The sequence below is a fragment of the Microcaecilia unicolor genome, chromosome 2 (assembly GCF_901765095.1).
Source record: "Microcaecilia unicolor chromosome 2, aMicUni1.1, whole genome shotgun sequence".
NCBI lineage: Eukaryota > Metazoa > Chordata > Amphibia > Gymnophiona > Siphonopidae > Microcaecilia > Microcaecilia unicolor.
Genome location: NC_044032.1, coordinates 252,115,426 through 252,139,894, shown reverse-complemented (window position 1 = coordinate 252,139,894; position 24,469 = coordinate 252,115,426). Strand labels below are relative to the sequence as shown.

Here is a 24,469-nt window from a genome sequence, read left to right as displayed (position 1 = left end):
AAAGTTATCTGCTCTGAAGTAAGTTTTTTTTTTTTATTTTTTTTTTTTTTTCTTGGCTTCAGGATGCTGCTGTTGTGACCTCATTCAGAATGTGTGTGGGTATGGTACCCCCCCTCCCACAAGTCCTGTGGATCTGAATTTCACCTTTTTTTTTTTTTTTTTTTTCTCAGCACAGCTGAAGTTGAGGCATCAAATGTTGCCCTTGTTTGACTTATTTCCTAAAACTTTTAAATTGCTTCTCTCCCCAAAAAATCCTTCCAAATCTGTATGTAATATCAAGATGTTTTCCTTTGCTAATTACAAAGTCACTAATTACAGAGTCTGCATGTGGTATTTTTGGGGTGAGGGCGTGATATTCTTCAATGTGGCATCTACTCAAAGATTACCCAAGGCCATTAAGTTCTGGTATTTGAGTATATACTGTAGTAATATTGCCACCAGAGAAATCCTTTTCACTGAAAGCATTGACTCCTAAGGACCCAGGAGAATGTTCTAGCAGGAAATGCTTTGGCATTGAAGGATTAATGGTGTAGAAATCAAAACAAACATAGGCCCAAATACAGGGAACCTTTTTGAACCAAATCAGTTGGCATCTGAGAAGGGTTTTTTTTGTGTGTGTGTGGTTTCGAGTTTGAGCCCAAGGAATCTTGGTGCCAAGTGTCAGAGGCATTCTGGGTATCACACTTCATTGGTACGAAGATCTGAGAGCACAGAGGATAAAATCATTACATATCCATTTCAAACTGCTGTGTCAAGAGAAGTATGCATCATTCTAGAATTTAGCTACACTATGGATCGAGTTAGCTACAGTTGACACTCCTTCCCTCTTACTGGAGAACCTGTCTCCTACTGAGCCCACTAAAATATTGGCCTCAGATTTTTGTCAGAGTTGGGCAGAAGGATCAATGAGCTCTTCTTTCAGCACCTGCAAGAGACTTGATTGTTGGCATTGAGCACCTTAATACTGTATGTATAGTCAAAACAAAATGACACACAAGACCAGGGTTGCTTTTGGTATCCTTCCTTCCTTTTTTGGGCGTGTGTGCTTGCAGATTTGCAAATTAATTCAAAAGGGAAGTATGATGCCCCTTGGCTTGACGGGTGACCTTGCCCTCCCCTTGTAATAACTGCGACTAGAACCCTAGGGTTTATTTTATCTGTATAAACATAAGTATTGCCATACTGGGACAGACCAAAGGTCCATCAAGCCCAACATCCTGTTTCCAACAGTGGCCAATCCAGGCCACAAGTAACTGGCAAGATTCCAAAACAGTACAATACATTTTATACTGCTTATTCTAGAAATAAAAAGTGGATTTTCCCCAAGTCCATTTTAATAATGGTCCATGGACTTTTCCTTGAAGCTATCCAAACCTTTTTTTTTTTTTAAACCCCGCTAAGCTAACAACTTTTACTACATTCTCTGGCAACAAATTCCAGAGTTTACTTACACGTTGAGTGAAGAAATATTTTCTCAGATTTGTTTCAAATTTACTACTTTGTAGCTTCATTGCATGCCCCCTAGTCCTATTATTTTTGGAAAGAGTAAACAAGCAATTCACGTCTACCTGTTCGACTCCACTTATTATTTTATAGAACTCTATCATATCTCCCTTCAGCCATCTTTTCTCAAAGCTGAAGAGCCTTAGTCACTTTAGCCTTTCCTCATAGGGAAGTAGTCCCATCCCCTTTATCATTTTTGTTGCCCTTCTCTGTACCTTTTCTAATTCCACTATATCTTTATTAAGATGCAGTGACCAGAATTGAACACAATATTCGAGGTGCGGTCGCACCATAGAGCAATAGAAAGGCATTATAATGTCCTTTTTTTTCCCCCATTCCTTTCCTAATAATACCTAACATTCTATTTGCTTTCTTATTGGCCACCCCACATTGAGCATAGGGTTTCAATGTATCATTAATGAAGATGCCTAGATCCCTTTTCTGGTCCGTGGCTCCTAATTGCATTACATTAACTGTAATTCGGGATCCTGTTTCTCACATGCATCACTTTGCACTTGCTCACATTAAACATCATCTGCCATTTAGATGCCCAGTCTCCCAATCTGTTAAGGTCCTCTTGTAATTTTTCACAATCCTCTTGCGATTTAACAACTTTAAATAACTTTTTGTCATCGACAAATTTAATTACCTCACTAGTTACTCCCATATCTAGATCATTTATAAATATGTTAAAAAGCAGCGGTCCCAGCATGGACCCCTGACCATTTAACCCTACTCTCTGTTCTTTATCTTTTGACCAGTTTTAAATCCACAATAGGACACTAACTCCTATCCCATGACTTTCCCCATTTCCTCTAGAGTCTTTCATGCGGTACCTTGTCAAACGCGTTCTGAAAATCCACCGGCTCACCTTTATCCACATGTTTGTTCACCCCTTCAAAGAAATGTAGTAGATTGGTGAGGCAAGATTTCCCTTCACTAAATCCATGTTGGCTTTGTCTCATTAATCCATGCATTTGAATATGCTCAGTAATTTTTTTCTTTATAATAGTCTTTACCATTTTGCCTGGCACTGACGTCAGGCTCACCAGTCTATAATTTCCCAGATCACCTCTGGAACCTTTTTAAAAAATGGCTGTTACATTGGCCACCTTCCATTCTTCCTGAACCATGCTACATTTTAAAGATAAATTACATATTATTAACAATAGTTCCGTAATTTCATTTTTCAATTCTATCAGTACTCGGGAATGAATACAATCCAGTCCAGGAGATTTTCTACTCTTTAATTTGTCAAATTGCCCCATTACATCTTCCAGGTTTATAGAGATTTCATTCAGTTTCTCTGACTTGTCAGCTTTGAATACCATTTCTGGCACCGGTATCTCTCCCAAATCTTCCCCCGTGAAGACCGAAGTAAAGAAATCATGTAAGCTCTCTGCTTTGGCTTTGTCTTCCCTGATTGCCCCTTTTACCTCTCTGTCATCTGGCAATCCAACCAATTCTTTTGCTGGCTTCTTGCTTTTAATATAGCTAAAAAAATCTTTTACTTAATGTTTTTGCTTCCAACGTAATCTTTTTTTCAAAGTCTCTCTTTGCCTTCCTTATCAGCGCTTTGCATTTGACTTGCCATTCCTTATGCTGTTTCTTATTATTTTCATTCAGTTCCTTATTTCATTTTCTGAAGGATTTTCTTTTAGCTCTAATAGCTTTCTTCACCTCACTTGTTAACCATGCCGGCTGTCGTTTGGTCTTTGTTCCTCCTTTTTTAATACATGGAATATATTTGGCCTGGGCTTCCAGGATGGTATTTTTGAACAGCATCCAGGCCTGTTGTAAATTTTTGACCTTTGCAGCTGCTCCTCAAAGTGTTTTTTTTCACCGTTCTTCTCATTTTATCATAATCTCTTTTTTGAAAGTTAAATGCTAACATATTGGATTTCCTATGTATACTTGCTCCAAAGCTGATATAAAATCTGATCATATTATGAGCACTGTTATCAAGCGGCCCCAGCACCATTACCTCCCACACCAGATCACTAAGGACTAGGTCTAGAATTTTTCCTTCTCTTGTTGGATCCTGTACAATCTGCTCCATAAAGCAGTCCTTGATTTCATCAAGGAATTTTACCTCCCTATGATGCTCTGATGTTACATTTACCCAGTCAGTATCGGGGTAATTGAAATCACCCATTATTATTGTGTTGCCCAGTTTGTTAGCCTCCCTAATTTCTAATAACATTTCTACATCTGTGTGTTCATCCTGGCCAGGTGGACAGTAGTATACTCCTATCACGTATATGTCACCTTCCCATCTTCGGATCTTTTTTGGATTCTGATACCAAACAGTCCTAAAGAATCCACTCTCCTGTTCTCCCCTTTTCTTCTCAGACCAAGAGTACATTTCTAGAATGCGACTGAAATTGAATCTGCAGCCAAAATTCGTTGCGCAGTTTCAGCTGAAACCAAGACCAGTATGGCATGTCTCCTTCCCCCACTAAAACTTTGCTACATCCCCCCCCCCCACCCCCCCCACCCCCGGCCAAAAGCACCACCCTCCCACCAAGCCTATCTTGGAAGCCCTACTGGTCTAGTCTCCATTCACTCCGCATTCAAAGTGGCTACCAGGATCTCCAGTAGCAACTGTTATGAATGCAGAGCTAGCATAGCCAGGCCACTGGACCTCCAGGGCTTCTAAGATAGGCCTGGGGGAGAGCCTACAGGTGGTGGGAGGGTGGTCCTTTTGGTCAAGCGGGACAGAGAGTGGTTGCTGATTTTGGTGGGGTGATGAGTAGGTTTTGGCCAAACTAGCTGAATCTGAATTTCAGGCTGTTTTCGGCATCAAGACCAAGATTTGGTCGGCCTCTGTAAATCTCTGCCACAAGATTTCAACTTCCCTGATTTTGTTCAGTAAATGGATCAGGTGGCTCCTTTTAATTTGGGGGTTAGAATATTATTTCAGTGTTATGTTTAGTTTAATGTCTTTGATGTGCCCCTAAGACGGTGGTAGTTTTCATTCTGCAACCTCCAGGATGTACAGAAAATCATGTGGGTGACTCTACTCGTGTTCTCTGTGAATAAGATGATAGAAAAAAAAAATGTCCAACCTACTCTCACATTTAACAAGCCCCAATTGCCACACCAATTTGTGGTAGTTGATTTTGCCTTAGAAAAGACCAAGAATTTGAAGGCTTATTCTTTGGTTTGCTCAAGACATATCTTTGTGACTTTGGCTCTTTTCAGGAGGAAGTTGTTCCACAATGTTGTTAAATTCCTGCATATTATCCTACCAGATCTTTTTGATCCAGTGTATGTGTTACGTAGGTAGCACATACACTCTTGGCAGATGTAAGGGAGTTTGTTTGATGAATCCAGCGCTGCATACGTCTAGTAGCGCTTTAGAAATAAGTAGTAGTGGTAAAGAGTGAGGGAAACATCTGGTTCTTTTAACCCACAGAGCTTTCAAAACAGCATCATAATTCGTAGCCATGGCAAAAGGTGCCACCAGATTCATGGTTGTGAATGTCTAGCTTCAGCAAGAATGTGCAGGAAAGTCTAGCAGCAGATATGTAATTGAGTGAGAATAATCTCCATGGAGATGATTAAATAAGCAGTAGATCAGTGTTCTACACATCGTTTCTCTCTGCAGTCACCTCCAAACACATTTCATATTAAAGTTGCATTACATTAACTTTAATAGACCAGTTTCCTCAAAACAAAGTGTGGAAAGTTGTTTTATAGCGTATATCAAGTTACAGTACAATGATCATCAAAATGGACCAAAAGGGAGATTAATTTTTCATCACAGAACATATTTTTCTCTGACCGCTCTTCCCTGTGATAGACATTCAGGGTTGATGAATTTTTTTTTACACAAAGATTGGGCTCATTATAACCACTGACAAGTGGGTCTTATTGTGTAAGAAGGCTACAGATTTTGATACTCCAAATTGTCCATAAAAGATCATTCAGGGCAGCAGTCAAAATTTCACTTCTGCAGGAAAATGGTTTTGGTTCCTCTTTCCCACATGTGTCACTTTGCACTTGCTGACATTAAAAGTCATCTGCCATTTGGATGCCCAGTCTCCCAGTTTTGTAAGGTCCTCTTGCAATTTTTCACAATCCTCCTGAAATTTAACATCGCTGTGTCATCAGCAAATTTAATTACCTCAATAGTTATTCCCATCTCTAGATCATTTATACATATGTTAAAAAGCAGATATCTAGTTTACAAAGAAAATTCAATCTGCTATTCAGTGCCCCAGCAGGTCTGACTCTAGAGTGACATGTCAGGGCTGTTAATGTTAGAGCTGTTGTGATGTCAGTTGCCCATCTTAAATCCAGCCTCCACTAAGACCTACAAAGCTGCAATGTAGATGTCTAACAGTAGTGAGATATGTACATACACTTGTCTCCTAATGCAACAGTAAGCTTGTTCTCCAGTGTTTGAGGTGTAGTGCTCAACTCAGTCTCCCTCTTAGCACCCACTTTGAAAATAAGAGAAACAGGATTTGAAGCCCTCATAGGGTGATACTTGACAGTGTCTTGTACGAATAAAAAGGTAACCGTTCTCAAAGCCTTAAGCACTTTCTAGAGGAAATTGCCAATTGTGAGGGTTCTTTATGTGGAGTTCCTACAGCTTCTGTCTCCAAGGGACTAGGGTCCAGCCACTGATAGCACCTCAGGTTACCCAAGAGGGTGGCGTAGCTTCTTCTGTAGCCCATCCAGTCTTGACATCAACAGTCAAAAAGGAGGATACTGGAAGTGCTGAACTCCCATCTGGTTCTGCCAGCATTGACCATATCAATGGTATAGCAAACAACTATCTTGGAGACTGATGATTCTTGGAGCCATATAATCAATGCTGAAATATTGATACTTACAGCTTTGGTGTTGATATCCACTGCATTAGTGTAGACTCTTGCAAGAATTGTTACACTTGTATAAGACTTTTTCACAGGACTCTTGTACAGAAGGGGGTGCTTCAAGTCTCACACATCCTCCAAGTTTTGCTCCTAACTCCAGTGTAGAAGGCACACAGACACCTGCTTATGGGCTTTCTTAAAGAATTTATACTGTGGGTTGTCATTATTTCAGATAGGAAAAAAAAAACTTGCCTCTTTCAATTTGGTTAATCTGCATGAATAATAAAGCACAATGAAAAAATGTTCCTCAAAGGTTTTGTCAGCTTTTATACTTGACAAGTCAGATTCCATGGCTTTCAAGCTGTACAGTTCACTGTCTTTGAGGCTTTTTATGCAACAAGCTTCCCTTATGTACAGCTCTTCAGTACAGTTGCAAAGGAAAGTTTTTCCATTAAATAGCTTCCTACTATTCCAGAACCTGTGAGATAGTTGTGTCCTTCAACCAACAGGTAGAGAGAGAAATAAAACTGAGCTGAGACGTACCTTTCTTGGCATCTAGTCCCAGCTCCTCAGTATTTTCTACCTCAGCAGATGGATTGACACACATTTCAGCCTCTGGTTCTAAGTGACTTGCTCCTGCCCCTGTTGGTCAGCTGGTCCCCAGGTGAGCTTTGTGGGTGGCTTGAGTCTGCGGAGTCTTATCAGGTCTTCAGATCCCCTGTTGGTGGTGCCCCACAAATTTACTTCTTCCCTCTCTTCACCTCTCCCTGTTTCTTGTGGAGCTCTCCTTTTCCAGTACAAAAAAAAAGAGATTTACTGGAGAGTATGGGACAGAATATTGGTTTTGAGCCTTTCTCATCTGTGGTTAGACGAGGAGACTAAGCTTGGGGGAGTAACTGGCAGTGGAAAGTCTGACTAATGTTAGACTTAGAACTGATTGGAGGGCTGCAAGTTCTAATTGGTGCAGGGCAGAGATCCTTACTTACTGCTTGGGACACGTGTTGCGCTGGTGACAGTCGGGGTGAATGACCTGTGGAGACAGGTGACGTTCCTGCTGTGGGCCCACCTGCCAGTTTTAGGGTGTTGCAGTGCATGCAACCTGGGAATACCACAAGATTTGGAGGAAACCGTTGGTGGCAGCACATTTTCAGATTCAGTGCAGCATCTGCATATGCCAAGGTCTTCAGGCTCTCTTACTACTAATCCTTTCTATAGCACTACTAGACATACGCAGCTCTGTACACTTGAACATGAAGAGACAGTCCCTGCTCCACAGATCTTACAATCTAATCTGGACAGACAAACAGGACAAATAAGGGAATTACTAAGGTGGGAATGATACAACAGACATGGGTACTGAACAAGTGAATAGGGGTTAGGAGTTAAAAGCAGCCTCAAAAAGGTGGACCTAGCCTAGATTTGAAGATGGCCATAGATGGAGCTTGACGTACTGGCTCAGGAAGTCTATTCCAGTCATATGGTGCAGCAAGATAAAAGCAACGGTAGAGCTGGTGTGCAGTTTGAAGCAGGAGATTGTGGGAATGGGTGCCATTTTGTTGTGGATGACTGGCAGTGAGGAGCAGCCTCTGATCACTCACAGAGCACAACTGCCATTTTATAGCCTTAGTGCCCAACAGAGTATTCAGCTGCATTGGGATCTTTGTTTTCTCCGGAGTTTATATTGCTCTTATACCAGGCCTATTTACTGAAGCAGGGACAGTCAGAATTGCAAGGTGCTTCAGTTTCTCACACCACTACCCTTCCAGCCCCAGGTTTAAACTTCCAGGATTGGGCAGATGAGGTTATCTCTTCTCCTTCTTTATCTGATGTGGCCTGAGTTTATTCAGAGGAGCCATCCTTGAAGAAGCCATTAGAGGAGGGAGAGCTCCATCCTGAGGAGAGGGATGATCTGAAAATACTGAGGTTGTGGAGCTCAGTAGTCTTATTTCTGAGGCACTGGCAGTGCTTTCCATTGAGAAGTCTTCTGCTACGGTGTCGGGAGTTCTATCAACATAGATTGTGAAGTGGCCTAGAGATCCTTCTAATGCCTTCCTGATTTATCCAGATATTCAGGACCTGATTACAGCAGAATGAGTCTCACTGAATGTGGAGCTGAGAGTGGGAAAAGCCATGGCTTGCCTCTACCCGGTAGTTCCAGAGGAGAAAAATAAATGGCAGCTTCCCAGGGTGGTCTCCCTGGTTACAGCGGTGACTAAGACGACCACCTTGCTGATGGAAGGGGATTTTGCCCTAAAAGACTTACATCATAGGAAGCTGGAAGGCTTGCTGAAACAAGCTTTTGAAGTGGCCTCTCTGTGCCTTCAAGCGACAGTGTGCAGCTTGTTCATGCTTGAAGTGGCATCAGCAGTCTGCAACACAAGATGGGTGCCATAATGCCCAGCTGGAAACAGGGTTGACCTGCTTGGCGGTCGCTACATATAACAGGTTACCGTCCGCAGTATGTCTTTGACTATTGCAGCTTGTCGGCAAATCTGGTTTCGGCATTGGGCAGCAGATGCAGCGTCAAAGTCACAGTCTAGTTAAACTGCCCTTTTGGTGTAAGTGGCTATTTTTAGAAGATCTCAGTAACTTGGCAAAAGAACTTGGGGAAACTACTACTACTACTTAACATTTCTAAAGCGCTACTAGGGTTACGCAGCGCTGTACAATTTAACATGGAAGGACAGTCCCTGCTCGAAGAGCTTACAATCTAAAAGACAAATGTACAGTTAATCTGATAGGTCAGACAGATTGGGGCAACCTATATGTTCGAAAGGTTAGGTTCCGAATGCAGCATTGAAGAGGTGAGCTTTAAGCAAGGATTTGAAGATGGGTAGGGAGGGGGCTTGGCGTAGGGATTCAGGAAGACTGTTCCAGGCATAGCCACAGCGGTTGCCGGAGGATAAGCTGAAAGCCTCTGGTCGTCCGTCTTCAGGGGGTTCTTGATCTTGATTTTGAGACAGCAGACAGTACTAGCCTGGTCATCAGCGGTACGGTCAGAAGTCCTGCTATCAGGCATACTAATCTTCCTTTTGTTGCAACAGAAAGTCTTCCTCCCAGTCAGCTAGAGTGCCCACAGCCTCCAGAGCTTTGCAGTGATGCGAGGCTGGGCCACTCTTCTCTTCCTCCTGTGTGCGCACATCTTCAGGAGTTTTGGAGCAGTGGACCAAAATCGCATCAGTCAAGTGGGTTGTGGATATTGTTACAGAATGTTACAAGTTGAAGTTCTTATGCCTGGTCGCTCTTCTCTTCTTGGAGTCTCCATGTCAAAAGGGAACCAAGGCGGTTGAGATTCAGGTCACTGTAGACTCCTTGATAGCGCTGGGCCATTGTTCCAATTCCCCAGGCCGAACAAGGACAAAGCAGATACTCTATGTACTTCATTGTTCCAAAGAAGGAAATCACTTTTTGTCTGGTCGTAGATCTCAAAGGTCTAAACCTCAGCCTCCAAGTGTCTGCTTTTGCATGGAGACACTAAGAGCAGTTATATCCTTGGTTCAAGCTGGAGAATTTCTCACCGTCCTCAGTCTCAAGGAGGCATACTTGCATATACCCATTTGGTTGCTGCATCAGAGGTTTCTATGTTTTACGGTGCTGGGCAGTCGCTTTCAGTTCAGGGCTTTGCCTTTTGGTTTCACCATGGCTCCAAGAACATTTAGCAAGGTGACGGCCTTCTTTCGGTGCTAGGGCATCAGAGTTCACCTGTATCTCGATGATTGACTCATTTGTGTATCGTCCTATTTGTGCAACGTGGCAACAGTGGACAAAGTTGTCCATCTTCTGCAGTCATTGGGTTGGGTGATTAGTTTCAAGCGCAGAAGCTGGTTGATCTTCTCAGTCATGGCAGGCCCGGGGTCTGGAACTATGTCCAGGTTGTGGGGTCAGTGACAGCGGAGATGGAAGTTGTGGCATGGGCAAGTGCTTATATGTAGCCATTGCATGAATCTCTTTTCAGCTGCTGGTCTCTGGTGTCATAGAAATATGACTTAGATGAAAGTCATACTTCTGTGACACTGGAGACTAGCAGCTGAGAAGAGATTCCTGTAATGGCTGCATATAAGCCCTTGCCCATGTCACAACTTCCCTGCTGGTTGCCAGAAGCAGTATGCAGTTGTGCTTGTCGCTCAGGAATTTGACCATCGGAGCTCCCTTTCCGGACACAATGGGTGGTGGTGATAATAGACGTCAGTAAGTTGGATTGTGGACCTCTTTCAGGGGCTGACTACAGAAGACATCTCTTGCAGGCCACCTGCATATCGTTTGATTCTTATGGGGAGTGGGCCGCTTCTGGCAGCCTCCCTTTTGTATGCTGTGTCTAGACTGGAACCTTAATTTAGTCCTTCAGGCTCTTCAGACAGCTCCTTTTGATCCACTCCGGAAGACCGCCTTAAAACATCTTTCTCTAAAGATAGCGTTCTTGGTGGCTCTTGCAATTTGCACATAGGGTTTTGGAGCTTCAGGCTCTCCCATTGGGATCCCTTTCTTCGCTTATCTGAGGTGGCAATCTTCCTTTGCTTGGTTCCTTCCTTCTCAAAGTTACTAATGGAGCTTCCGTCCTTTCGCAGAGATGTTGAAGAGGCTTAGTGTTCTTCCTTGAAGGCATCTCAATGTGTGTAGAGTCATTAGATATCTGGAAGTCACAAATGAGTCTGGCAAATTGGACAGACTGTGCCTTTTGGTAAACAGAGGCTTTGCCATATGACTTCCAAGCTCACAATTGCTAGATTCCTAAAGGAGACGGTTGTGCCAGCTTATTTGCTTGTGGGGAAGTAGGCTCCACAGGCCTTGTGGGCTCATTCTATGCGGTGTACATTAACATCCTGGGTGGAGACTACCTTACTGTCTCTGGATATTTACAAGGTGGCAACGTAGTTGATGCTGCATAACTTTGCCAAGCACTAAATGATGAATGTTGCCGCATGCTGTGTAGCCAGTTTTGGGGCTACGGTCCTCATGCCGGTGGTGCCATTATCCCACCTGCCATAGAGATTGCTTTTGACCATCCCACGGGTTGTGGAATATTGTGAAGCTACGTAACGGAAGGAGAAATTAGGTCGATCTGGATGATTTTCTTTCCATTAGTCCTGCCCACTATTTCAAAGGCCCGCCCCAAGTTTCTGAAATGTTTAGCCAGTGTGAGATAACAGGTCAAATAATGGCTGTTACCTTGCATGGTGCTTCCTGCTGCATATCTCTTGTTCTGTTCAAGTTGTCCAGAGATGAGAGGTCCACACTTGTTAGCTCGTCTGGTTAATGTTAGATTTCTGAGTTGTTTTAAGGTGGTTGTGTCAGGCTTTCAAAGTAGAACCTGGGTTCGTGAGCCCTTGCACCACTGCCGAGGAGCGGCAGCGGCAGGCAAAACCACCCCACACCAGAGACAAGGCAGAACTCTGGCAGGGACAGCTAGACTTCACCTGCACTTGACCACCCTTCCCCAGGAGTTGAGCCCCTGGGTGCAGGTGGCCGGCAGGACTTACAGGGCAGGAACTGGATATCAACTAGACTGAACAGGGTTAGGACTAAGGGGTCAGAGGGGAAAGGAATAAACATGGGCAGCAAGGCAGAAAACTGGGCTAGGACTCAACAGACAGACAATACTACACTAGGCAGGAAATGGGCAGGCTTAAGGGTCAGGACTGAAAGCTGCAAAGCAGCCACTAAGAAGGGAAACAGACAGGTAAGAGACAGAACTGAAAGCTGCCAGGCAGCCACTAAACAAGAAACACAGACAACCGAGAACTAGACAGAGAAACAAGACTGGGAAACAAGCAATACAGTACAAGATAAACTACACAGAGACTAGATTCAAACTACACAAAGACTAGACTAGAATCAGGCAAGAATCTCAGACAATAAACTGGACTAGGCAGAAGTGCACAGAGCACACCAGCTTACCAGGGACCTTAGGCGATGCAAAGGCAAACACAGAAGTTTCCAAATGGCTAATAAGCCCAGCAGCAGCTGCAGGAATCACAAGGCACCTACGGGTGCTGTGCAGGCACAAACAAGAAAGACAAGTCTGGCAGCCGGGAAGATCCGGACCGGACTGAGCTGAAGCCTGGAATGGGTAGAGACAGCAAGACAGTCTGTGGCAGCCACCGGTTCTGGTCACCAGAGGGTGAGTAGAGCACAAACCAAGAAGCAGGCAGGAAGCATACTGAAGCATACACAGGTGCAACACAGTGGAGCAATCAGAGCCATGCTGGAAGCAGCCAGCACACAGAGACAGAGCTAAGTCAGGCAACACACACAGGTGCAGTATAGTGGAGTAATTAGAGCCATGCTGGAAGCAGCCAGCACACAGAGACAGAACCAACTCAGAAAGGACAGACAGAAGCCAGCTCAGAAGCTGACCCCCAGAAATAAGGTAAGTCTGAGAGGGGTCACGACCACAGACGTGACATTGTGTTTATTCTTAGTTTTTCCGTACTGCCTGTCTATGTAAATACTGAGGAGCTGGACTGGATGCCAAGAGAGATGTCTCAGCTCAGTTTTCAGTTCTCTATCTCCATCTGCTGGTTGATGGAAACAGCTATGCCACAGGTTCTGGAATAGTGGGAAGATTTGTTGGAAAGAACATGATCAGGTAAGGCCTAATTTCTCCTTAAATGAGGCACAGCTATCTTTAAACCTTAGTAGCACGATGCTGCCATTGCAGTTCCATCACCACCAAAATTGTTTTTCAGCCCTAGTTGGGTTATGGTTAAAAGTCTGTGGTTAATAGCCCTAGGTTTCCCCAACAACAGATTCACTTTTTGACAAATGTCTGTAATTAGGGCTTGCATAATAAAAATGGCTTTAAATCCTTGGGTTCATTTTCTCTCCTCCAAAACAACTCCCATCTTTCCCAGGTCATGGGGGAGAGCAAAGCTAAAGAGACACCTGCTTCCATTCCTCCTTCCTGTCTTTATGGAAGGGGATACTCCTTCATAGGTTGCACCTTTGTGCATTCATTGTGCTCCTCGGGAGCATCCTGGGTGTTGAAGGGAAGGCGTGCAGATAGTTCATTCCCATCTCTTGATCCAAAGTATAGGTTATGCTCTGAGGGAACTCATTTGACACACCCTCCTCCCCTGCTTATGGGGAAATCGCTAAGTCACTGCCTTTTGCTGATTGGGCAAAAGGTTCATTCTGTCATTCTGGGGACTATTCCTGGTTTTCTTTCTCTAGGTTTATGTGAATTCCTGACCAAAAGGGCCTGATCCACATTACCTCTCTCCTGAGGAAGGGGTAGTGAGTGCTACCATGGAAAGTCTCTTCCCCCCCCCCCCCCCCCCCCCCCCAATTTAATTTGCTTTCTCCCTTTTCTGGTTATTTACTCCAACATAATATGTAATCTGCCATATCCTGCAGAATATTTTAAAATACAGATTCCAGCAAGCCTGTGGGTACTATCTCTGATCAAGAGGAGGCTATTGGTCTCTTCTCCTCCATAGAAAAGGAGAAAACGTCTACCAGAGGACATCTCCCTTACCAATGTCAAAGAAATAGCTGAGACAGTTCCATTTGTTAGAGGAGAAGGAGCCCATGGCAAAATTGAACATTTTCCATTTGTTGAACCCTATCCCAGTCCCTTCAAGTTAAGTGTTAATAGTTCTTGTTCACAAGGTCCTTATGGATGTACGTATGACGGTGTGGGAGATCCCCACTTTATACAACATAAAAATAAGAAGGCTAATTCCATGTGTAGAGTTCAGAAGACTCCTAGATAAAAAATAAAAAAGGTTAGCTTCCACACCAGTTGGTGGTTATTGAATCCACTCTCATCAAGGCCCTAGACCTTAGGAGGACATTTTTCAGAATGCTGTATGTACCACCTGCTTAACTTCTTGACAGCTCTGCATGAGCCAATTTATGTGAAACTAGTAAAAAAGGCCCATTTCTGACACAAATGAAACGGGCGCTAGCAAGGTTTTCCTCGGAGTGTGTATGTTTGGGAGAGTGTATGTGAGAGTGACTGTTTGAGAGTCAGAGTGAAAGTGTGAGTCCAATCCATGCTCCTCTGTCACCTGGCCCCTCCATTCATCCCTATCCAGCAATTCCCCTCTCTGCCTGAGGCCTGCCCTGCAATCCATATCCATCCATGCCCATCTGTCCCCTCCATTCATCCCTATCCAGCAATTCCCCTCTCCCTGAGTCCTGCCCTTCCAATCCATGCCCATCCATGCTCCTCTGTCACCTGGCCCCTCCATTTTTCCCTATCCAGCATTTCCCCTCTCTGCCTGAGGCCTGCTCTGCAATCCATATCCATCCATGCCCATCTGTCCCCTCCATTCATCCCTATCCAGCAATTCCCCTCTCCCTGAGTCCTGCCCTTCCAATCCATGCCCATCCATGCTCATCTGTCACCTGGCCCCTCCATTTTTCCCTATCCAGCATTTCCCCTCTCTGCCTGAGGCCTGCTCTGCAATCCATATCCATCCATGCCCATCTGTCCCCTCCATTCATCCCTATCCAGCAATTCCCCTCTCCCTGAGTCCTGCCCTTCCAATCCATGCCCATCCATGCTCATCTGTCACCTGGCCCCTCCATTTTCCCTATCCAGCAATTGCCCTCTCTCCCTGAGGCCTGCCCTCCCAATCCATGGCCATCCATGCTCCTCTGTCCCCTGCCGCCTCCATTCATCCTTTTCCAGCAAGTCCCCTCTCTCCCTTCCATGACCCCCCCCCCCCCCCTCGCATCCATGCTCCTCTCTCTCCCATGTGCCAGCCTGGGCCGGCCTCTTCCCCCCCCCCCCCCCCCCCCCCCCCCCGCTCGCATCCATGCTGTGGTTGGCCACCCTCTTCTCTCCCCCCAACATGCGTTTTTTTTTTCTTCCACCCCCTCCCGCGAACCTGTCGATCCCCCCCCCCCGCCGGAACGCCGAAAACTGCCGCCGCCGTTGTTATACTACCTTCCCTTCCCGTAGGTTGTTGAATCATCTTAGAAAGTTTAACAACCTACGGGAAGGGAAGGTAGTATAACAACGGCGGCGGCAGTTTTCGGCATTCCGGCGGGGGGGGGATCGACAGGTTCGCGGGAGGGGGTGGGTTTCGAGGGGGCCATAGCGCGGGGGGGGGGGGGGGTGACAGCTGATTCCGAGGCAGTAGGAGGAGTAGGGAAACACGCGCAGCGTGTTTCCCACTGCTCCCCTTGCCTTGCAATCAGCTGTTTTGACGTCAGTGACGTCAGTGCGTGTCTGCCTCACAGACCACCTCCAGCCAAGGAGCCACGGTCCCAAGCACAGAACGTTGGAGGTGAGAATTATTATATAGGATGTTCTAGACTAGGTAGAAGTTCCATCAATTTTTATTTTTCCTTGAAAAAGTGATGAACTTAGGTCACTAATGGACAGGGGAAAGGAACATAAAGAGTAAGCTGATGGTATTAAGAGTTTGCCATGGGTGTCCGATGCACATCTCAGGATTCACTTTAGTGTAATTGATGCTTATCTCCAAGGGGTTTTGTTTTTTTAATTAAATGTGAGTCTTGCTTTCAACTTTCTTGGAAACTCCGATTGATAGTGACTCAGCTGCTTTTGAATATTCCTGTGAGCTGAAGTTCCTGACTAGGAAGTTCTTAATTTTGTTGGAAGTCCCTTCTGGTTGCAGAGTTGGTGAGCTCCAGGCTTTACTTTAATGCCCCTGTATAAGACGTTGGTGAGGCCCCACCTGGAGTATTGTGTTCAGTTTTGGAGGTCGTACCTTGCGAAGGATGTTAAAAAAATGGAAGCGGTACAAAGAAAAGCTACGAGGATGGTATGGGAGTTGCGTTCCAAGACGTATGAAGAGAGACTTGCTGACCTGAACATGTATACTCTGGAGGAAAGGAGGAACAGGGGTGATATGATACAGACGTTCAAATATTTGAAAGGTATTAATCCGCAAACGAATCTTTTCCGGAGATGGGAAGGCGGTAGAACGAGAGGACATGAAATGAGATTGAAGGGGGGCAGACTCAGGAAAGATGTCAGGAAGTATTTCTTCACGGAGAGGGTGGTGAACGCTTGGAATGCCCTCCCGCGGGAGGTGGTGGAGATAAAAACAGTAACGGAATTCAAGCATGCGTGGGACAGGCATAAAGGAATCCTGTGCAGAAGGAATGGATCCACAGAAGCTTAGCTGAAATTGGGTGGCGGGGGGGGAGAGGGGTTGGTGGTTGAGAGGCTAGGATGGGGGAGGGCAGACTTATACGGGGTCTGTGCCGGAGCCGGTGATGGGAGGCGGGACTGGTGGTTGGGAGGCGGGAAATACTGCTGCACAGACTTATACGGTCTGTGCCCTGAAAAAGACAGGTACAAATCAAGGTAAGGTATACACATATGAGTTTATCGTGGGCAGACTAGATGGACCGTGCAGGTCTTTTTCTGCCGTCATCTACTATGTTACTGAATGCATCCTTTAGAGGGCTTTTCACAATAGGGTGGTTCTGCACATGCACCCTAAGTTCCTGTCTGTGTGGTATCAGAAATCCACATTTGCCAGTTGGTTGTCCTCGTATTCTTCTCCAGGCCTCATGCACATCTTGGATTGTAAGAACTTTAGCCTTCAGCTTTAAGGGCTATAGCTCAAAGTAAAGATTTTTGGTTTTGCCCCAAATAAACCTAGGAATGCCATAGCTTAACACACACTTCAAATTGCATGGCAATAAGTTCATCTAGACACAAGCAAAAGATGTCTACCCTGAAAGAGCATGTCCAGGTTCATACTAGTTGGTGGCCCACCTGAGGTCAGCCTGTGAGGAAGAGATTGGCAGTGCTGTGACATAGATTTCTGTCTACACATTCACATCTACCTTCATCCTCCTATTGCTCATTTTTCTTATTTCCAGGTTGCTTTGAAAAATAGACAGCCTACTGGCATTTTCTTTTATTCTCCTTATTTTTGTTAAAGGCAGTTTGTAGCGAGGGATTCCCTTTTGTAAGAACTTCATATCTTACTTGTCCTTAGAATCAGCTATGGCAGGTATTCTCCGAGGATCCTAGGAATTGGCTTCTCTTAGTTTAAAGCTATATGGTTTTGACCATATAGGTGGTATATAAATATCTGTAAGGTATACAGAACTGAGCTGGTTCTGTGTGACAGATGCAGGAAATCCCTTGCATGTACAGGTCACCCTAGAAACTTTAGTTTTGAGAATTTTGTTACCTTTTTCTTCGTCATGGGCATTTTTAGATGCCACCCAACTGTGAGAATTACCTGACTGTCCTCTGAAGAACTTGTGTTAAAAGTAAGCCACTTTGCCTTCCTTAAATCTGGAAATAAAGCATCTGTCATACTTTCTGTTAGCATCTATATATGTGTGTATGTGTATTCAAAATAAAAAGTTTAATTGCGTTTGCCTTTCAATAAAAAGGAAGCAGAACTAGCCATCAACCACTTGCTAGAAAATTCCACTTATGTGGTTGACATCCTGCTTGCCCATTCAGAGAACCAGGTATCTTTACCTGTAATGGGTGTTTGCCGTGTTCAGTAGACTAATTGACGACACATACTCACCACTCCCTATCTGCAATTGGCTTCTCTGCTAGCCTTTTTATACAAAACCAAAGGGACCTGCGTGGGATATCCAACATATGGCCAGAGAAGCCTCCTAGGCTTTTTCAGAGAGCTGTGGAAGTGCTTTCAGGTCAGTGTCATCTGATGATGCCACCCATGTTTGTGACTGATTATCCTGCTGCTAATAGAGAACACCTGTTATAGGTAAGCAACCAGATTTTTCTAAGCATATTATGTAGGAATGCACTTATACAGCTTGCCACCTTGCCTGAAGAAACTTACTATATAAACCTACTTTCAAAAGCTTAAACCAAGTTAATCTTGTATATTACATTTATAAATGTCATAAAACTAGATTTTTCTTCAAATTTGTCACTTGGATCACCCTGTAGCTGAATTTTATATATGTATGACTTGATTTAAGTTTCTGAAAAAAAAAAAAACAAAGTGCAAGAAGCAGAGCAAAATTTCAGTTTGTCAGCACAGTTGTCAACACTGCTGACCTAAGCTGTGATATATTGCAACTTCAGGAAAGGTAAAAAATAGTTTGACAAAAAGGTAAAAACAAAACCACCTGTTTTAGTTTTCAACTCTTAAACAGTTCCATGCAAAAGTCTGTGTTACACTTCTTGCAAAAGATTTTAACAATTTTTTCCTGTATTTTTCTCTGTTCCTGAAACTGCAAGGCAATGAAATAATTAGGTGAAAAACATGCTGTTTCAAAACTGCAAGCAAATTGATTTTGTTCTCCCTGAAACTTAGTGCTGATTATGAGGTCTTCTAAAACTGTGGGTTTGCAAATTTATCATTGAGGAGCAAATGGTACCATTTCAGTTGAAGAAGCATCATCATATCTGTCTTATCCTTTTTTTCTTCTGTCTCCACTTCAAGAGCAATTGCCATTTCTGATCTTTCAAAACTTTCACAGTTGATGGTCGCATGCAGAGAATCAAGTTCTTCTTTGCTCAATAGCAAGAACAGTGAAATGTTTGTTTTTGTCATCTTTCTATAGAGTCTATAATCTTACTCCCCCCAGAAGCATTGCTGAGTTCTGATAGCTGTATTAGTCATAGCTCTGAAACTTTTGCAGGTTGCAGTACCATTTATTGGACTACTACTACTACTAGCAGAATTATATAGAGGTGATGTGCATCAACATTCAAAATCATACGTTTTTTTCAGAAGAAATTTGTGTGGGCTTGAAAGCTACTGTCTACTGCAAAAATAAGGAAGATTTGGTCAGTGTTGAACTCAAAATGTGACCTACAAAACAAAAATCTGTAATTATTTCTTATTCAGAAAGGCACCTTCCCTTATTTTATACAATGATTCCCATCAGTGCCAGCCTCTTGACTGGATTAATTTGATCGGACTTTGAGCTAGCTAACCCAAGTCAATAAATCTGAGCAGAGTGGCAAAATTCATAAAGCCCTTTTCCCATGCCCCCCTAGAAAAGGAGAAGCGGAGAGCAGTGCTTTGGTCAGAGCCAGTTCAAGAGGTTCTAATGCCCTTTTTTGCTCTTCCTAGACTATCAAGCACTGCACTAATTAAAAACAAATCAGTCTTCATTTTAAACATTAGTACTGCCTTATTCAATTATCTAAATAACAAATATGAAATCAGATTATTAATCTATTTTAACTCCCTGTGGTAGATTTCCAAGAATAAAGGAAATAGTTAAAATGATATAGATACATGTAATACATGATATATTGCTCTTCTGTTATACACTGAAGTCCATTGTAACATAGTAACATAGTAGATGTTACATCCCTAAGACTGAAAAAGGTCTCGATTCTTAAAAACATCATTGAACTACTGTGGAAATGGAAGAACCCTCCACATTCACAGTATTGTATTTCTTTTTGTTAAGGAAAAAAGGTATTCTAATTGATCTTGGTCAGAAAAGGTGCAAGGGGAGCTCTACACAACTATTTTATTTTAACAGGAATTTGTAGTGGCATTTATATTCCTCTGTCAGCAGCCTGACACAGGTTGTCTTAAAAGCCTGGGTTCTGTGTAGATAGGAAACATTTTACTTTTTGACACACACCCCCAGATTCTGTATATGTTGCCCAAATTTGGGCATAGATCTCAGATGCACGTGTAAACTAATTAATGAGGCATTAACAATCAATAATGAGTGACACTCACTTGGAGTTGAGCCTGCATTTACCCTATGCTGTAACATGTGCCTAAATTTCATAGCATTCAGCTCAAAAGGGGTTTGTGGCCATGGGAGGAGTATTCTTAGAAACTAGGCATGATAAAGAATACTTGCAATTGCACGCCCAACTGCCATAAATTGGGTGCAAGGATTTACACAAGCTTTGGCAGGTGTAACTCGCATATCCAGTTAGGCACGGGAAGCACACTAAGCTAGTATTCTGTAAAGAGAGCTCTGTGCAGAGCACCTGTTAACAGAATACTAGCTAAGCATGGATCATCCTTGCTCTTAAATTTGGGCACCATTTACTGAATGTGGCCCATAGTACTTATCTTTGACTGAAAAGTCCCCTCCCCCCCAACCACCATTTGCAAATGATAGATCAAGCATTAATTCAACCCAAACATATGAACTTCAAAACTTAGTCTTGGGTAAATGCAGATTGCTCATGAATATTTTTGAACATTGGACTTGCATACAGTCACCTGGTCAAGTTTTAGAAGCCCTGCATTGTCTGAAAAATGTTTTCAAATTGTGCTAGTTCTAGTGTTCCTTGAAGAGCTCCTGTCAGTGGAGCCGCCAGGACCTCTCAGAATTCTTTGAGCACCCTCGGATGTATCCCATCAGACACCATCACTTTGTCTACTTTTATTTTAGCTAGCTCCTTGACCACCACTAAATCCAATTCTGCTTCTATCATTGTAGCCTCTAGATCTAGAAGTTTGTTTCCTATACTGCAGGCATTGATATATAAGGCTGTCCAGGTGTTACTTTTTTTCTTTTTCTGTAGGAGCATTCGATGTCCTACCTTCCTGAGGGTTATTTATGGCTTTGGGGCCTTTTTTGAACCCATTGTTTTATATTGAAATTTGTTTCCCAAATGTTTTTTTTTTTTTGGGGGGGGGGGGGGGGGAGGGTGCGCTTCTTTTCCCTCTTTTCCTTTTTGTTATCAAACTGTTATCCCTTTACCATCAAACCCTAATACTGTTTTTGAGACCAGTTGCCTTTCTGAAAATTGATAGGTATCTTCCTGTTGCTTCACTTTTAAACCAGAATGCCTATAAAAAGACCATCAATCCTTCTTTGTTAGCAGTCTCTAAATGGGTCATGATGCTACGTCTTTTCATTCCTCTCTATATTAATTCCAGGTTAAGATTAATTGGTTGTGAGCTTGCGAAAGAACATCAGAAATTGCCAAACCTGCTAATGAATTCCCTAAAGCTTTTACTGTAGATGTCATATTTCTTCCACAGCAGAGTTGATTCTCCGAGAGAGAAATATCGTCCCCCAACAGGCAAATCTCCACTGGAGCCACTACAGTTGCACTTCAGCACAGGAACTCCTAGTAGCTTCTCAGTGGCTGCAGACATTAGCCATAAAGGTTCTTCACTAGCCCACAAATTTTCTGTTTAATGTCACCACTAAGTAACAGACTAGAAACAGCAGGATTCAAAACATTCATATATGCTGACGATGTTACCATATACAAAAGGCAAAACGTGGCTTAAATTTGATGGAAACCTGGTCCTCAGAATCCAAACTAAAACTAAATTCATAAAAGTATAGTGTAATTGTAAACCATCATATTTTGTTTATAAGATTCTTTATGACCTTGAACATATTTATTTATCTAATTGGATGATTATTCGCTCTCATGTACTTTCTGGACTTTTCTTATTGAACTTTCCTTCTTTTAAAAATGTTTACATGAAAACATTAAAAGGTTCTTTTCTGTCAGGTGGCCCAGGTTTAGAATAGACTACCATTGTGTACAAAATTGTCTTACTCTTCTGTTAAAGACATTTGAAAACTTATTTATTCCAAATTTATTTGTGTGATTTCATTCTTTTTTTTTTTTCTTGTTTTAAATTCTTTTGCTGTTTTTTTGGTAAGCCACTTTGAACTTATTCAGGGATTAAGCAGGTTATAAGATTTGTTAAGATTGATGACTTAAAAAAAAATGGAAGAGTGGTAACCAGCATGAAGTGACAGGTACAACCCTGGCCACCTTTCTGGGGCATACTGGATAGATCAAGCTGGTCATTAATCTGCCGTCATTTACTGTGTTATGTAACTAGGTTGGCTAACTGGTTCTACTGTGAAAGTTAAAAAGATAGATAAAGGAAGGATATGGGCCCCATGATAAAACTTGTATAAAAAGCGAGGAAAGACGACAAATGAAGGAAAGTCACATTTGTGTTTTGCCCTTTGTGAATATTGCACAGTGATTTGTAAGATTGGCAGTGTCTGCCTGCATTTATTTATTCCGCTCTATTTAAAATTCTAAGCAGATTACAAAATAAACATAATTAACAGAAAATAATTAAAACAAATTATCCACTAAATGTTAAAAACAAAATTATCAGGGGTGAAAGGGATGTTGCAGACCAAGATGGTCAGCTGAGGTTTTAGCTCTGCACAGCCCAAGTCAGTTTCAGCACAAATCCCCTTCATTTTAGTAATTTTGCATATAGGGAAAGCATTAACACTATAGAGGAACATTTGAAGACCACAGATATATAAGTATTTTTTTGCTCTCATATTTTGCTTACCATTCTGCCAGAGCTGCAAGTCGTGAGAAAGTCAAGATGGGGGTCAGCTGGGCCTACTAGTGACACAGCCTCCTACAAAGAATTCCATGTAGGCACTAGGTCCAGTGGTCCATTTACGGAACTTCGGGTACTCTTAAGAAATTAAGATCGATTTGAAAGTGGTTCGATCTGAGATGACTACATTGGCAGCGGATCTCCATGGAGAGAGAGCTGAATTGGGCCATAGACTGGTCAGCTTGGAAGAGCATATGAAATCTATCATCACTTTGGACTCTTCTCTATAGGAGAGTAAAACTACTGATTAATTTCTACTCGACAAAGTTGAAGGTTTGGAGAATTGCAGCAGGCGACATAACCTTTGTTTCAGGGGCGTGTTGGATATTGCAGATTATGTAAACTGCAGATCTGTAGTGCAGAAAATTGTGAGTACACTTCTCTCTGATACTGACATACTAGTGGCTCCTGATACCCTACGATCGGAGAGGGCCCATCGCACAGCAGGACCCCAGAACCAATCTCCATCGAGATACAATAATGCGCTTTACAGATGTTAAAATAAAAGAAGCTATAATGGTTAAATCATATTCTGTTGGAAGACTTTCGATGGTATACTTGTGCAATTGAGGTGCTTCAAGATTTGGTCGTAATGACGCTTTGCAGGAGGAAGAAACGCCAACCTTTTACTAGATATGAACAGGGAATTGAATACAGCTGGCACCACCCGTTCACATTAACATTTTACTTGGAAGGGAATCTTCAGCAAGTTAGATCTCATGAAGCAATTTCTTTATCTACTTCTTTAGCTTCCTCAAGCAGTGGAGCCTTGCCACTTCAATGCGTCTCAGCCCGACCTAAGTGGGAAAGGGTCACCTGTGTTAAAGGCCGCTTGACCAGACAATAATCTGATATTCAGTTGCCTGATGTAGCTCCTACTTACATTTAATGAGAAATGATTAATTCAGTTTTATTGACTGAGGATACTCTGTGTGGTTATATCCCTAAATGAGTTATGATATACCTGTTTTTACAAGAGATTTGTTTTTTCTTAAACGACTCTTGCATAAGTACATAAGTATTGCCATACCAGGAAAAACCAAAGGTCCATCAAGCCCAGCATCCTGTTTCCAACAGTGGCCAATCCAGGTCACAAATACCTGGCAAGATCCCAAAAAAGTACAAAACATTGTATACTGCTTATCCCAGAAATAGTGGATTTTCTCCAAGTCCATTTAATAATGGTCTATGGACGTCTCCTTTAGGAAGCCGTCCAAACCTTTTTAAAACTCCGCTAAGCTAACCACCTTTACCACATTCTGTGGCAACAAATTCGAGTTTAATTACATGTTGAGTGAAGAAACATTTTCTCCGATTCATTTTAAATTTACTACGTTGTAGCTTCATCGCATGCCCCCTAGTCTCTTATGCCTGAGGGATTAATTGTTTTTTAAGGGTTCTGTTGCATTTTTAGAACTGTGCATGACTTGCTCCTCCCCATCGAGACGTGCCTGAATAGTGGAGCACATTACCATCAGTTTGAGTTACGAGTGGAGGGGGGGTTATTTGAGAGAGGGGTTATAGTCCATGGGATGTCTTTTATTATTACATTGGCAAAAGAGGATTGGGATGTAACGGATATTATAAGGCTCGATATACCTCAGATAATCATACTTTGTTAAAAATCTACTCTGGGGGATGTAAAATTCATGTCCTTGTATGTCAAGGGTTTAAATACTGCTTTTAAAAACCAACAGCTATTCAGAGAAGTGCAGTGGGTACAAGTAGATGTTTATTCAGGAAACCCATTTACTCCCTAAACATGAACGATTAATTATTTCACAAAAAATACCCGGAGGTGTACTTGGCATCCAACAAGATCCAAAATAAAACTAAGGGAGTGGGTGTATTGTTCTCACATGATCAACAATGGCAAATTAAGCGGTTGAT

The 24,469-nt window shown here is 42.8% G+C and overlaps 1 protein-coding gene across 1 annotated transcript in view; it reads left to right on the top strand.

Annotated features, from left to right (window-relative positions):
• The window catches only part of MBD1 (methyl-CpG binding domain protein 1), a gene marked incomplete in the record, with an annotated part of 329,236 nt that overhangs the window by 243,487 nt on the left and 61,280 nt on the right, over positions 1-24,469 (top strand).